This window comes from Bos grunniens, chromosome 3 (genome assembly GCF_055505025.1).
Source record: "Bos grunniens cultivar Pamir isolate PY7600 chromosome 3, Bosgru_T2T1.0, whole genome shotgun sequence".
NCBI lineage: Eukaryota > Metazoa > Chordata > Mammalia > Artiodactyla > Bovidae > Bos > Bos grunniens.
This window is the reverse complement of record NC_141167.1, coordinates 102,239,841-102,256,103: the sequence shown is the minus strand read 5'-3', so window position 1 is coordinate 102,256,103 and position 16,263 is coordinate 102,239,841. Positions and strand designations below refer to the sequence as shown.

Sequence of the window (16,263 nt, the reverse complement as noted above, 5' to 3'; positions counted from 1 at the left end):
AAAGAAACACCCTCCTGCTACCTAACTGTGAAATGCCCAACTTGGGACTTCCATTAACTTTTGACCTTCTTTCTTAGAAACCCATATGGAGAGGATTCAATTTTTCTAAGTTGGTTACTGAAGACTGGGATAGCTTTTTAGCAGCAGTATTAGGGTCCCAATTTCTTCAATACAGAAAACTGGGCTGGCTTTCAGACCCATCCCCAATATGTTATAGAGGCCTACGTGAATTCATTCTTAAGGATTTGATCCAGGCTATTTGTTCTGCTGCTTTGGTTTTTCCCTTAATCATCAAGATGGTTCAAATATAGGAGAATGATAAGTATCAATTATATTATTAATATTTCACTCTAGAAACTTGTGTGTTAGCTGATGACACAATGTTCCAAGACTGTCCAAATTAATACAGGTTTTCCCTCTTTAGCTAGGGGAATACATTTCTGGAAATGGAAATGCTTACTATATAGTTTTTTTCGAGATGCTGCTCTGCTGTTGCAAGGTTTAGAGTTTTCTTCAAATGCTCTGAGGTTATAGATGCCTCTACCTCTGATTTCTTCCAACTATAAGTCATTCAACTGTTGATCAATCCCCCCAGGCTGTGGCAGAGCTAGAATATCTTTTCCGGTGTCAAAGAACTTACTCCATCCTATGATGATCTGTTGATCTTTATCCTTGTTTCCTGAATTCTTTCCTCAAAGGTGTCCCCAGCCCCTGCAAAACTCCCATTTTATCATTCAGCAGAATGTTCTTCCTTTATTTCTTTGTGGCAGGCATAGTACCATCACTCACACACATTTTGTTAGCCATTATGGGTCAAAACTGTCTCCCAGGGCGCAAACTAAATTACAGAAAAATAGGTCACTGAGAAGTAAACAACATACTCCAGAACTCACTCAACTGAAGTGCAGCTCCACAGTTCCACCCTGATCCAGGCCACCATCATCTCTTACCTGCAAATTGCAATAGCTCGCTAACCTTGCCCCTACCAGTTATTCTCTCCAAGTGGCCAGAGTGGTCCTTTAAAAATGTTAGTCAGGCCATGTCACTCTTTGGCTCAAAATCCTCCCATGACTTCACTTTCACTAAGAATAAAACCTGAACTTGAATTCACCTTCTTCAGGTCTGTGCTCAAATGTCACTTTAATGACGAAGCCTCCTCCAACCACCTCTACCGTTGCACTACACCCCCAGTTCCTTGTCTTCCTTTTTCCTCACCCCTAGCACTTACACCATATCACTATTATATATTCATTTATTTGTGTGGTAGATTGTATTCTTCAAGATGACCACAACAAGATTTCACATTCCACACACTTTTCTTACAATGTGATGCTTCTACTACTTCCTTTGAGAGACGTTTCCCATCCCTCTTGAACCAAGGTGGGTCTGTAACCGTGATGGAAGTGATGCTAGCCTCAGTGACCTCTGAGGCTAGGTCACAAAAACCCATACACCTTCTGCCTGGTCCTCTTGGGACCCTCAATCTTGGAACTCAGCCATTATGATATGAGGAAGCCTAGGCCACGTGGAGAGGCCAACTGGTGACTGTTCTGACCAACAACCCTACATGCAGTCCAAGCCAACAGTCATTACCAACTTCTGAACTTTTGAGGAAGCTTTTGGGATGACTTCAGCCTCAGCCACTGCATGAGACTCCAAGTGAGAACTGTTTAGCTTAGTCTAATGACCTCCCAGAACTGTGAGGGATAATAATAAAACTGTTGTGCTAAGCCACCAAGTTTTGCAACCATTTGTTATTCTATAATAGATATTGGAACAATTTACATGTATATTGTATGTCTCTCCTCACTAAAGTTTCATGAATTCAAGGATTTTCTTTGTTATTGCATTCCCAGCACCTAGAACAGTGCCTGGCATATAGCAGGTACTCAATAAATATTTGCTGAATAAATGAATGGATGCATAGATGCATTTTCAGTAAGGTGCTCTAATGGTTATTGATCAGTGGGAGAGGGTACAATCTGCTGGGTTAGACCTCATTGGCATAGATCATAAGTTGGCACTTGAAAGCATGGCAAAATATTTTTCAGCAAGAATATTTCAGAGGCAAATGACATTATAATGAATTATAATAATTTTTGGAGGAAAACATAAAATAGGATTAGAGCTTCATGCAGAATCTCTTTTGACAGTTCATTCCATAATCCCACCATGGGCCTTTCCAGATCGGGTCTGGAAAAGCTTCAGAAGCATTTTGAGAAGGCTCAGTGATTCTTACAATTCAAAGAATAAAATTCTTCCTATGAATGACTAGTTGAAATCACTCACATGTTTCTGGTGTGAAATGGGTGATGAAAATGGGTGGTGGTGCACACATGTGCATGGGTGCACAATCTGGGATGCTTCCTTCCACTGCCTATTTTCATAGTCTGGTGGTTTGGAGTGTGTACAAGAGAAGGAATAAATATGGTTCTGCATCCTCCAGTCTTGCACCAAGTACTTTGATTTAGCATTTGGTTTGGAGCAAATATTTGTGTATTGCTTAAAGAGCAATAATATCCTCAAATATCCAAGGGAAATACTAAAATCTTATCACCTCAGGAGGTCATAAAGGAAAAAATCTCTTAAGTTACTTGGGAAAGAGGTTAAGCTTTTGTTTGAGCTAGAATAACAGGAGGATAATCTTGAATGGACAAAACAATGTCTTTAGGCCAATCCATCTCAGCCTTGATTGGAGCAAAAAGCTATTGGGGAGTCTACAGTTTCTTTGAAGATCTACGACGAGTCTATTCATTTCAAAGTACTTTCCATACATGAATCACCTTGATAAGCAATCACGTGTGGCTTCCACAATCTATAAAGGTTTAGGGTAAAAATAGCTTTTAAAAGCTTTTCACTTAATGCTACTTGACTGAAATGTCTCTTGAGGTACAGTGAGTGCCATTTTGATGCCTTTGTTCCAATGACAGTCGTTGGTGCCATTGGGCCTCACCATCTGGCCTATAGAATGAGGTTATCCTCTTGATTAGGTGTAAGCCTTGGGTGGAAAGTGTGGAGACTCTCAAAATTTTCCCAGGAAGTCCAGGAAAGTATTTCCTTTGGAAACCCCATCGTTCTCACCAAAATTTAGAGATTGCTTCTAAAGCTAATTATTTTTCATTTCATTTTTTAAATTATTTATTTATTTGCAGGCCCAGACAAACTTGACTAGAAAAGAAGCCCGGGCAAGAGTTAGGATGAGTCCATGACGTGCCACGCACTCCAACCAATTGAAAAACCACAAAAGGGGGAGGGCGGAAGTGACGAGCCGTATCCCTCCGCGGAGCGAGAGGGTCGGTGGGGGGAGTCGGCGTCTCTCTCCCCCGCGCCAGCTCCCGTACACGGAGCCGCATTCCTTGGCCCCCCCGCCCCCCTCCCTCGGGGCCCCCCCCGCCCCCCTCGGGAAAAAAATCCACCCCAAATCACTCGAACCCGAGGGAGGTTTCCTTTCACCCTCGCGGAGACGAGATTTCAACGGTTCCCTCTTCTCCGTCTCCCCCCCAAGCCCCCGTCCCCTCCCCTGCTCCCACCCCCTTCTCCCGGCGCCGGGTGCAAGGTCCCTTTAAGGCGACGGCGCCTTCCTCGGGTCAGACTACCGGCGGCGACGACCACGGGAGGTGAGTGAGCGAGCGAGCCTTCCCTCTCCCCACCCCCTTCTCCCGGGGGTTCCGTTATCTTTTTGCTCGGCGAGACGTTCCGAGGCGAGACAATGAGAGGGGGATGGGGCGGGAACGCGAGAAGTGGGGGCGGGGGCCCGGTGGCGCGCGCCCCCGCCCCCCTCGAGTGGCGGCGCGGTCCGCGGTGGCAGCCGGCGTGGGGTGCGGCGCGCGGGCGCGTGTGTGAGTGCGTGCGCCCCGGGAGCCGCGGGAGTCGCGCGGCGGGCCGGGCCGGGGAGGCCCCTGTCTGCCTGCCGGCCGCCCCCGCCCCCCGGCGCCCGCCGCGGCGCGCGCGCGCACTCGCGCCCCACGGTCCCGCACACACCCGACGTCCACACGCACACCCGGCGCGAGGCGTCTCGGAGGAGTGGGCGGGCGCGGGCGCGGGCGCGGGCGGCGGCCCGCTGGGGAAGGGGCGGAGGCGCGGGCGGTGGCGAGACGGCGAGGCGCGGCGGGAGGGGCGGGCGAGGGGGCGAGGCCGCGCCGGGGAGGCCGGCGGGCCGACGTCCCCCGGGGGTGGGGGTGGTGCTCGGCCCTCCCCCGCCACCCCCGCCGGGGAACTAGTGGGGCGCTCTTTTTGAGCGCGGGGAGGAAAATGAGTGATTGCTTAGCCGCTCCCTTGTGTTATGTAATCCCGCGTATAGTACATCCGAAGCCTTAGTGCGCTGCAGTTAGTTTACAAAGTCTCCTCCCCTGGCTCTAAAATTTCTTCGGGATGGCGCCGTGATTTATAAAATGGGATGGGGCGGAAAAAGCTTATTTTCGTATGGTTATATCCTGCCGCGGTGGGCGCCATGTTTATCCCAGGGACTATTTTCTCTAGATTCTTAGCACCTTCTGAAAAGGAGGGATATTGTTGATCCACCTGCTTTTTCTGCTTTCGCAAGTTGTCCTGCTTTCTCTCCCGTCAGACGCGGGATTCCTTCAAACTCTTAATAATACTGAGCGTTTCTTTGCTTGTCTAGGACATTTTCAGCTCAGAAAAAGGTAGAGCTGGAAGGAGTCTTGTTAGACATTTAGTCCAAATTTCTTTTTCGAGATGGAAACTGAGATACAGGTGTCCTGTCTCGGAATAGCCGTCATTCTATTGCAGACTGTGGCCCAGCCCTCTGCACTCCTTTAGACACCTCCCACCTCCGCGCAAAACCCTACAGACGTGCAGTTTGACTTTCAAAGGAATTTTTCCATCTAGATGAAGGGAAACGGCGGGGGCGGAGGGCTGCTGCTTGGCAAACGGCGTTAAATTTTGAGATCCGTTGCTTTTGGCTCTGGGATTTGGATTCTGAGTTTGAACTACTTAGCACAGTCGGTCTCAACTTCAAGATGCATAAAAAGTACCTTGCAGGTCGCTAGAAGTGGTGTTTGCTGGATACCTCAGCTCCAAGCTTATTTGGATGGGATGCTGAGGGGGGTATATCGTCTCTACATTTTTAATCTGCAGTCCTTCAGCTGAGATAGATTAAGGTAACCACCATATTAAGAGTTATGGTTCTAGCATAAAGGTGCTCAAACTATCATCTTCGAACAATTAAGTGGCAATCTATGCTCTTGATTTCCTCCCCTTTCTATATTATGGTTGTAATGTACCAGCTATGCTGAAGTATCTAAAGCTAAAGGAACTGACAGAATAGAGTCTCTTGGGATGAACATGATTTTGTGTTCACCCCACCTTGAACCAGTGGTAAAATCTGGAAAAGCAGTTCCCAAAATGTGGCCTGCTAATTCCTGGGGTTCCCCTCAGGCCCTCTCAGGAGAGCTACGAGGTGGTAACTGTTTTCAAAAATAATACTAAGACCCTGGTTAGCTTTTTCACTGGCATTTGCACTGATGGTCCAAAGGTAACACTTGATAAAACTACTGTGGGAAACAACTACCATACTTACTTGAGAATGTCTTTGATGAAGCAATAAATTACATTTCAACCCTTCGGTACATGTATTTTTAACTTGTAAGAATCCGTGACCAAATGGGAGATGTACATAAACCACTGATACTGCCTGCTTAGGTAAATCTTTGTCATAAGGAAAGGCACTTATGAGATTTAGCTTCGAGTTGCTTGTTTCCTGGACCAGCATTTTTACTTGGAAAGAACGACTGACAAACTACAGTTTTTCACACATGAGTTTTCTTGAAAGCAAATGAAGTGAGAACAAACAGTATTTGTTCTGAGTGATAAAAATTTGAGAGTGAAAATTAGAATTTTTAAAAATTTGATATCAGGTTTAACAACTTCTGGTACTTAAAAGACTTTCCTTGCAAGTCATTGTTAATGACTGATTTTTTAAAATAAATTTTATGGTGGAATGTGTCAAGATTTGGCAGACAGGCATAACTCAGTAAATCTGTATTTTCAAATGACTTTTGCATAACTCAAGTCACCGTGGGTAATCTTCAAAATTCAGCATACACTGATGGAATTTAACATAACTTTCATCAGTAGGGTTTCAGATTCCAATATCCAACTATTGTTTAAGAGACTGTTATTTGTCTAGTTTTAGTACTGTCTCCATACACACAACTATCTGAAAAGGTTTTTAGAATGCTTTTCCCTTTTTCTGTCTCTGTGACAGCAGATCTTCATTATATACACAACCAAAACAACATAGAACAGCAGGCTGAAGGCAGAAGCAGCTTTGAGAGTCAAACTGCCTTCTATTAACCTAGACGTGAGAGATTTCCAAAAGTTAAACAACATCATTTCACTGTTTTGGGGAAAAATAGTCATTTTTAATTGAAAAAATGTTATATATTTTAATTACGTTATCATGTAATGGGTTTGTTGTTTTTTTATTGTACTGATAAATATTTAAACTTTTTACGTTTTAATTTCTAAAGTAAATATCAAAAGATCTTTTCCACATTAATAAAAGCTCTTTAAGATCTTTAATAATTTTAAGAATGTGAAGGGGTTCTGAGACCAGAAACTGGGTCTGTCCTATCCTGTGCTCCTGAGATCATCCAAATCTGTCTCCCATTTAGAAACTTCTGGAGAATTCAGAAATGTTAGTTGGAGTTAATAGTGGAAGAGGCAGTGAATTGGGAAAGTTGCAGACCAAAAAAGCTTAGTAAATTTACCAGACCAGCTGTAACCTTGGCAAGTTACTTAAACTCTCTAAACCTCATTTGACCTCATCTATAAAGGGTATTGCTGCTGCTGCTGCTAAGTCGCTTTAGTCGTGTCCGACTCTCTGCGACCCCATAGATGGCAGCCCACCAGGCTCCCCCGTCCCTGGGATTCTCCAGGCAAGAACACTGGAGTAGGTTGCCATTTCCTTCTGCAGTGCGTGAAAGTGAAAAGTGAAAGTGAAGTCGCTCAGTCCGGTCCGACTCCTAGCGACCCCACGGATTGCAGCCTACCAGGCTCCTCCATCCATGGGGTTTGCCAGGCAAGAGTACTGGAGTGCAATCCCAGGGACGGGGGAGCCTGGTGGGCTGCCATCTATGGGGTCACACAGAGTCAGACACGACTGAAGCAACTTAGCAGCAGCAGCATAAAGTATATTACTTAGGACATAGTTAGGAGAATTCGTTGTGGTAATGAATGTAAAGTGCATAATAATGCCTGGTATTATATGACAGTAAAATAAAATATATTCCAAATGATGTTTCGTCTTTTTTCTCCATATATGTCTTTTTGTTGTAAGTGAAGATCTCTGATTTAAATTGCAAATCCTAGAACTGGTGGTGTCTTTGTCATAGTATCAGTATGATAAGACTTTGATAGATTCTTTGGCAGTGTGGTTTGTGATAATAAACCATATCCACAAAAACATTTTTACATGTAACTCGCGAGGAGAGGAGAAGAAAATAACATTTTGCTAGCTTTGGCAGAGTTAAATTGAGTAGAAATGGAATTTAGACAACAGACATGTCAATGAAGAATTTTTCTTGGGAGAGAAACTGAATATTGAACCCTTTAAAAATAGGAAACTTAACTGCTCACTTCAGTTGTTCAGTAGAGAGCTTATAATGAATATATATGGATTCTTCTTGATAGGAAGTTTGCTGCCAGATAAGTGGGAAGTATTTTATGTTTAGGAATATTAGATTATTAAAGAGTATTTAAGAACTCATTGTGAAAGTTATATGTGAGGTTCCACAATAGTTCCTGTGAGGGATGGACTGGGTAGATAAAAGCTGCTTGCTACAAGTTCAACAATAATTTGTTTCGTAGCCATACTAAGTATTCAGCCCTATAGATTTTCTGGAATTAATCCCTTTTAAAGGAAAAAATTGAGGTAACTTGACGTTTTTTGTTTTCAGCCACTAAGTTGTGTCCGTATTCTTTGCAACCCCATAGTGATGGCATCCCACTCCAGTACTCTTGCCTGGAAGATCCCATGGACGGAGGAGCCTGGTGGGCTGCAGTCCATGGGTTCTCTAGGAGTCAGACATGACTGAGTGACTTCACTTTCACTTTCATGCATTGGAGAAGGAAGTGGCAGCCCACTCCAGTGTTCTTGCCTGGAGAATCCCAGGGACTGGGGAGCCTGGTGGGCTGCCATCTATGGGGTCTCACAGAGTCGGACATGACTGAAGCGACTTAGCAGCAGCAGCAGACTGCAGCACGCCAGATTCCCCTGTTCTTCACTGTTTTGTAGAGTTAGCTCAAATTCATGTCCATTAAGTCAATGATGCTATCTAACCACCTCATCCTGTGCTGCCCCCCCCTTCTCCTTTTGCCTTCAACTTGAATACAAATGCAAATTGTTTTGAGGATTATGTTTATTTCTCACCCAGGAGCAAGAGAGAGTAGTATTCTAAATTTTTTGTTTTTAAAACATTTTTTTCTGTTCCACATATTCTTTTTATCTTGATTTATGGGTGGGTATGCACTATCAGTGAATTGAAAATGTTAGGTACTGAATTTTTCATTCCTGGAACTTATTTTAGTGCTATAAAAGAATCAGACATAGGAATCCAGAGCTTCAAAAGCCAAATCTGTCTGGAGAGTTTTGGTAGAAAACAGATGTTTTCTTAATCTTACATGAGATGAAGATAGGTAAATCTTTCTGCCCATTAAATACCTCAGAAGTACACTGACAGTTGTAACTGAGGGATTTTTTTTGCTGCTTGTAAATAAGATTGCATAGTCTCTCTGTATCTTGCTTTTCAGTTATATAGGTTTTTACTCATTAGCTGATTTTATAGGACCATATTTGCCAGCATTTAAGGTAACAGTGCAGTCCTCCCTCGAAAGGTATGTATCTGGTACACCCGTATTATGGTGGAAAGATGAATGTCAAAGACTTAAAAAATCACTAGTAGTCCTGTGTAAGTTGTAGTGTTGAGTAAAATGTACTGAGTACAGGGAAGTCATGTTACCAGTGAGATAACTACCACAGAACAGAGAAACCACATAGTTACCAAGATGTCACATGATCAAGATGTCTTGATGAATGGAAGATGGCAGTGTTCTCTCATCTTGCAGTACCTCCTTGGTAATCTGTGTACCCCAACTTGGTTTTATTTTTTCTAGTATTATTTAATTATTGTGCAATATATTAAGAAATATGTATATATAATCTATGTGAAAATTACTCCTAGAAATGAAAACAAGTTAACAGAAAATTCAACCCACAAGGCTACCAGTTTAATTTAATTAATAGCAAAAAGGAAATGGCAGAATATAGAGGTATACAATGTCACAACCAAAAGATGATTAGGTAGTTTTCCCCCTGTTTTTTTCTTTTTCTTTTTTTTAAATTGCAGCTTTATTGAGGTGTAACTGACATAAAATTGTAGGATATTAAAGTGTACATCATGGTAATTTCATACATAAATATTGTGAAACTATTCCCCCATTCAGTTAACACACCCATTACCTCACATATTTAGGTTGTGTATGTGTGAACATTTAAGTTCTATTCTCTTAGTGGATCTCAGTTATACAGTGTTACCAACTGTAGCCACCATATTTTGCATTAGATTCTCAGACCTTATTCAAGAAAATGTCATGCATGTAAAAAAAGGTGAAAGAATACAAGGAGAATCTACAATGAATCCACCACCTAGACTCAATGATTTTTAACACGCTGGCATATTTGATGTCTATAAGAAAACACCAAAATATATATTTGCTGAACCACCTGAAAGTCATGATACTAACATTGAACATTTCATGCATTTGCTAAGAATAAATACATTCTCCATAACTAATACTGTTATCCTTTCTAAGAAAAGTAAAATTCTCAAATATAATCTTATATGTAGTCTATTTTTAAATGTTCCAGTTGTCCCCAATATGTCATTTATACCTTTTTTATGAACCAGAATCCGGTGAAGTTTCACGTGTTGCATTTTGTTATATCTCTTTAGTTTCTTTCAGTCTGGTTTAGTCTGTGTGTGTGTGCATGTGTGTAATTGTGTGTGTGCTTGACAGTTTTAGTGTGTTGGCAGTTTTATAAAGTATTCTGTATTCTGCATTTGTCTGATTATTTTGTTTTAAAATGTCCCACTTTCTGGATTTATCTCATTATTTCCCTGTGGTACTACTTATTCTATTGCTATACTTCCTAAAAATTGAAGTTCAATTTAAGTGCTAGATTTGATTCAGGTTACATATTATTGTCAATAGCTTTTATTTGTTTTGTTTTTTTTTTGTTCTAACAAAAGAACAGCTGATGATAGGTAAAGTTTGGATTATCAGCTCACATTTTTCTATTTAAACTTATTATTGTCATAACCTTTGGCTTTGAGATATAGAGCTACTTCTGTAATTTAAGTTCAAGCACAATAAGACTTTGAGAAAGACCATAGTAATAAGTTTGCATCATGTCATTTTGGTTTGCCACCCTCTGAGAAAATGATCTGAAAGTTGAAGAGGCAAGAAGAATTGATATATTTAGCAAAAGCAACCCATAGAGGAATAGAATAAATAGTAAAGAGGTCAAAACCAGAAATTTTCAAAATGGAGATTTGGGGACTTTGGGAAATTATTTTCACAAGGATTATTTACCACAGTTAATTCTGATAATGGGGATTACTGATAGTAACCATAAATTTAGAGAACTAACATCATAGTGCTGTGCTAAAGTTTTCTAAGGAGAAATTATATACTTAGGCGGGAACAAGCTCTTTGATGGGCAGATCATTGTAGGGTGAAACAAAACTAGATCTATATGAGCTTTATAAAAATGTTTTTATTGTGTAAGGTGTAACCATTTGAACAATTCATGGGAATCTTGTGCTCATCTTTTCTGTTGCAGAGAGGATAAGTTATTTTAAAAAGAAATGAGAAAATTAACATAAAGTAAATCAACTATGGGCTGTGGCTCAGCTAGTAAAGAATCTGCTGGGATTCTTTTAAGAAGAATTGCTGGGAAAGATTGAAGGTGGGAGGAGAAGGGGACAACAGAGGATGAAATGGGTGGATGGCATCACTGACTCAGTGAACATGAGTTCAAGTAAGCTCTGGGAGTTGGTAATGGACAGGGAAGCCTGGCGTGCTGAAGTCCACAGAATCTCAAAGAGTTGGACACGACCAAGGGACTGAACTGAATACAACTGTACTTCAGTTTAAAAGAAAAATGAGCGTTCTTTATGCATAGAATGTGAGATGATTTTTTTTTAATTTCTGCTTCAGAACATGGATTGAGTTTGCTCAGGGCTTCTCAGTCTTGGCAGTGTTAACGTTTTGGGCCTGGTAAGTCCCTGGCTATCTCGTGCATTGTAGGATGTGCAGTAGCACCCCTGGCCACTTGTCTCCAGATAGATGCCAGCAGCACCCTTCCCCAGCCCCGCCCCTAGTGTGAGTACCAAAAGTGTCTCCAGACATTGCCAGATGTCTTCTGGGGGCAGATTATCCCTGTTTGAATGTTACTGAGTTGGATAAAAGCCACTGGCATATGTAGATTCCTTAATGATCTAGATTTCTTTTTATATAATCTATGTGCAGCTGTTGAACATAGTTACCTTCTGTAGATATGCTGCACAGTTTGGATTGTTTTTACTATATGTTGAAGAACACTGGAATATGATGACATTTTTTTAGCTCTATTGGAAATTTTATTGAAAGTAGAAAGCAGCTCTTCATTTGTAAGTCAAGTATAGGTCTTTACTTTATTTCATCCCCCTCCCACCTCCCAATTTGCTTGAAAAAGAACCTTATTAGCTATGTGTTGTGGATAAAGTTTGTGTTAGGAGTACTTAAAAGTTTTGTTTAAAATTCTCTGGAGTGATCTGTTTATATCTTGGCATTCACGAAAAGACAGTCTTTTAAATAGTTACTGAGAGCTATATTCATTATTTCAGTACCTGTAAGGGAAAAGAATCTGAAAAAGAACATCTGTAGGTATAACTGAATCACTTTGCTGTACACCTGAAACTGACACATCGTATATCAGTTTTTTTCAGTTTAACAAGAAAGACATGGTTCCTGCCCACTCAGATATTTCTGGTAGTTAAGGGAAGAATGTTAAATTGAATTATCTTATGTTAGTTAAATATGAATGTTCCTATTGTTCCAGCGTATCAGCTAAGAGCCTGAAACTTCAAGGGTCAAAGGAGCTAAGCAACTTCACATTATAAAGTAAGTTGCAGAGACTTCCCTGGTGGTCCATCAGTGAGGAATCTGTGCTCCTAATTCAGGGTTCAATCTCTAGACCCGGAGCTAAGATCCCATATGCCCTGTAGCATGACTATAAATTAAATAAATAACAAGGCCGTCTCTGCAGGACTTGTAAATTGGGAAAGTCAGAAGCTACTTATCCCAGTGTTTGGAAAAGTGGCCAGACATACACTTACCATATGACCCAGAAATTCCTCTCAGGTTACTTATCCAAAAGAATGAAAATGTATGCACATACAGAGACTTGTGCCCAAATGTTCATAGCAGATTTATTCATAATAACCTGAAAAATTGAAAACAACTATCTGCCAACATGTGGATGGATAAACAAATGATGACTTCTCCATAAATGAAGCACTACTCAGTGATAAAAAATAAACTGCTTAAAAATTCCACAAAACCTAGATGATGGTGTTAAGGTAATGAAGGCAGACTCAAAAAAAAAAAGTTACTTGCTAAAGGACTTGATTAAAATCTGTATGTTGTGTCCTCTTTGATTCTTCTTAAAAAAATTTTTTTAACTAGATGTGAATTCTACCAGTAAGGAAAATGATGTCGGCATCTTGTGAAGGGGAAGGGAAAGGTTTGGAAAAGAGTGAAAGTACTGAGAATTAATAAATATAAGTTTAAAAGATTGAAACATCTCAGGAATCTCAGGAGAAGATAGAATTTTAAGGTTCTAAGACAAGGATTATTTGTAGATGTGAAAATTTTTTTTTTTCCCCCAAATGACACAGAAGCAAATAGAAGGTAGCTGACTAAGAGTTGGGGATTAATGTGGAAATAATTTCATGTTTACAATGAGCAGAGAAACCCCTAGCATCTAGACTGTGATCCTGGAGTATCATTCTGTAACAGAAGGAATCAAGATTCCTTGGGAAATGGATGATTCTTGATATGGGGCAGGAATGCAGGAGATGAGCCTGGAACTTTTTATTTATCCCAGAGCCAGAATTTTACCAAACACTACTAAGCACGGTGTCACAAGAACTCAGGAGTTGACCGAGAAGTTCCAGTGAGCAAAATGGGACACTTTGAATATCAATAAGGTTAACTGCTGTGGATCAAAGCATATCAAATGATTATACTGTGATATAATGATAGTTTAAGAACAAGCTTATTGGTCACTTTGAAGAAATGCTAGTGAAACAGATTATTATTTTGAAAACTGGTAAATAAAGAGAAGCAAGGTGGAGAGAATCAAGACTTCTATCTGAACTGCACCACTGGGTGACCAGATGGTAGATATGTTTTTGTTTTTTTAAATCAGAGTGTTTCAGTTAACAAATGAAAAGGAAATTATAGATTTAGACTGACTATATCTAGGCATTGAGCCTGGATGGGAGGATTCCTGATGGAACAAAATACTGCCCTTAAGAGTAGTCTTGTTGGGGGAGAGGGGAATGTTAAACCTGTATCTAATCATGCCTGTAGATCCAGCTTATCAAGATCTAGAAATTAAGAGACCTAAGAAATCTATCAAATAATCATAATATGTAGACCTTATTTGACTCCAAATCAAAGCAAACTTTAAGAAATATGTTTAATGAAGACATGGAAGCAACCTAAATGTCTTATCAACAGAGAAGTAAATAAGATGTGACACATGTATACAATGGAATACTACTCAACCATAAAAAGGAATGAAATAATGCCATTTGCTGCAACATGCATAGACCTGAAGGTTATAATACTGAGTGAAGTCAGACAGAGAAAGACAGATACAGAATATGGCTTATACCTGGAATCTTAAAAAAGGATACAAATGAACTTATTTTACAAAACAGAAACAGGCTCACAGACTTCAAAAACAAATTTTTGAATTTCTTTGGTGGTACAGTGGGTAAGAATCCACCTGCCAATGCAGAGGACACCGGTTTGATCCCTGGTTTGAGAAGATTCCACGTGTCACAGAAAAACTAAGCCTGTGCCCCACAATTACTGAGCCATTGGGTTCCATGAGCCTGTCTTCCGCAACAAGAGAAGCCGCCACAATGAGAAGCCTGCGCACCTAAATCAGAGAGTAGCCCCTCCTCTCCACAGCTAGCAAAGTGAGCACGCAGCAATGAAGGTGCAGAGCAACCAAATAAAGAGAAAAAAGCAAATGTATGGTTACCAAAGGGGAAAGGTGGAGGGAGGGATAAATTAGGAGATAAATTGGGGTTAACATATACACATTACTGTGTATAAAATCGATAATCAACAAGGACCTGCTGTTTAGCACAGCAAACTGTACTCAGTATTCTGTAATAACCAATATGGGAAAAGAACCTGAAAAAGAATGGATATAAGAACGTGTGTAACTGAATCCTTTTGCTGTACACTGGAAACTAATACAATATTGTAAATCATACTCCAATAACAGTATTTGAGAGGCTTCCCCAGGGGTCAAGAATCTGCCTGCCAGTTCAGGGGTGTTCGATCCCTGATCCAGGATGATCCCACATGCCAAAGAGCAACTAAACCCATGTAACGCAACTGCTGAGCGCACGCACCGTGGGGCCGTGCTCGTGGACGAGAGAAGCCATCGCAGTGAGAAGCACACACTGCAGCCAAGAGTAGCCCCTGCTCAGCTCAGCTAGAGAAGCCCACGTGCAGGAGTGAAGGCCCGGTGTGGCCAAAAATAAATAAATCTTTAAAAAAAAAATTACAGTATTTGAGAGGATTTGAGATTTCAGTGTTGCCTGTACATTTGATATTGAGACTATAAATCTTTCAGGCATGTTAATGGTACTATGACTTGTTTATTTGATTAATTTTTAACTTAGCTGAGGGGCTTGCGGGATTTTAGTTCCCCAGCCAAGGATCAAATCCTGCCATGGTAGTGAAAGCCCCAGATCCTAATCACTGGACTGCCAAGGAATTCTCTGTGATTTTTTTTTTTTTTTTAATACATGATCTTTCAAGTCCTTACCTTTTAGAGATACATAATATATTTCAGGTGGCGCAGTGGTAAAGAATCCATGTGCCAGTGCTGGAGACACAGGCTCAATCCTTGGGTCAAGAAGATTCCCTTGAGTAGGAAATGGCAACCCATTCCAGTATTCTTGCCTGGAAAATTCCATGGACAGAGCACGGCTACAGTCAAAAAGAGTTAGACATGACTGAGAGCATACAACACACAAAATATTTAGGAATGGGATATTAGGAATTAGTTTCAAAATAATATGAAGGAAAGAGGGCATGCATGAAATAGGTTGGTTGATACTTTAAAAAATTATTTTGGGGCTGTGCTGGGTATTCTTTGCTGTGCACAGGTTTTCTGTAGTTGCAGCGAGCAGGGGCTACTCCCTAGTTGCAGTGTGCAGACTTCTCATTGTGGTAGCTTGTTTTGTTGTGGAGTGTGGGAGCAGCTAGTTATGGCTCATGGGCTTAGTTGCTTCGGGGCATGCAGGATCTTCCTGGACCAGGAATTGAACCAGTGTCCCAGCATAGCAAGGTGGATTCTTAACCACTGGACCACCAGGAAAGCCTGGTTGATAATGTTTAAACCTGGGTTATGGATATATGTCTACTTGTGTGTGTGTGTGTGTGTGTGTGTGTGTGTGTGTGTGTGTGTGTGTGTGTTTGCCCCAATCAAGGATCCAGCCTGGGCCCCCTATAGTCGAAGCAGAGTCCTCACCCAGTGGACTGCCAGTGAGTTCCCTACTCTTGTATATAATTAAAGTTTATATCTTATTTGAAGAACAGCAGAAAAGGAATCCCTAGAGTAGTGATTCAGAGATTCATAGTTGAAATATGATGGGGGTTTGCCCCTTTACTTGGCTACAGTGTGATCCTCAAATTTACTGCCTGTCCAGGTTTTCCTTTTGATGGAGCATGGTGTTCCCTACATGCTGGCCTTTAATTTCCTAAATTCACATTTTTACCTGGCACTTTTTCAGGAGAAATGAAAATGTTTCAACTTGAACATAACTCTGTTTTTTAGTGTGAAATATATGCCAAGCCTATGAGTACATTTATCCTTTATAGCAAAATAATAGGGAAAATTTATAAATTTTTTTTTTCCTTGTGAGAAATTAAGTTGAAGGTTTAGTG

At 41.0% G+C, this 16,263-nt stretch overlaps 1 protein-coding gene across 10 annotated transcripts in view; it reads left to right on the top strand.

The window, feature by feature from the left end:
• POGZ (pogo transposable element derived with ZNF domain) overlaps window positions 1-16,263 on the top strand; it is a 58,368-nt gene that overhangs the window by 7,818 nt on the left and 34,287 nt on the right. For 9 of the 10 annotated variants that reach the window (XM_086392660.1, XM_086392659.1, XM_086392657.1 and 6 more), the window contains exon 1: window positions 3,590-3,617. The exons of the other annotated variant lie outside the window; for it this stretch is intronic. The gene's annotated coding sequence lies outside the window, so the exon portion shown is untranslated. Of the gene's footprint in view, window positions 1-3,589; window positions 3,618-16,263 lie in introns of those variants that run through there. 10 annotated transcript variants of the gene reach the window in all.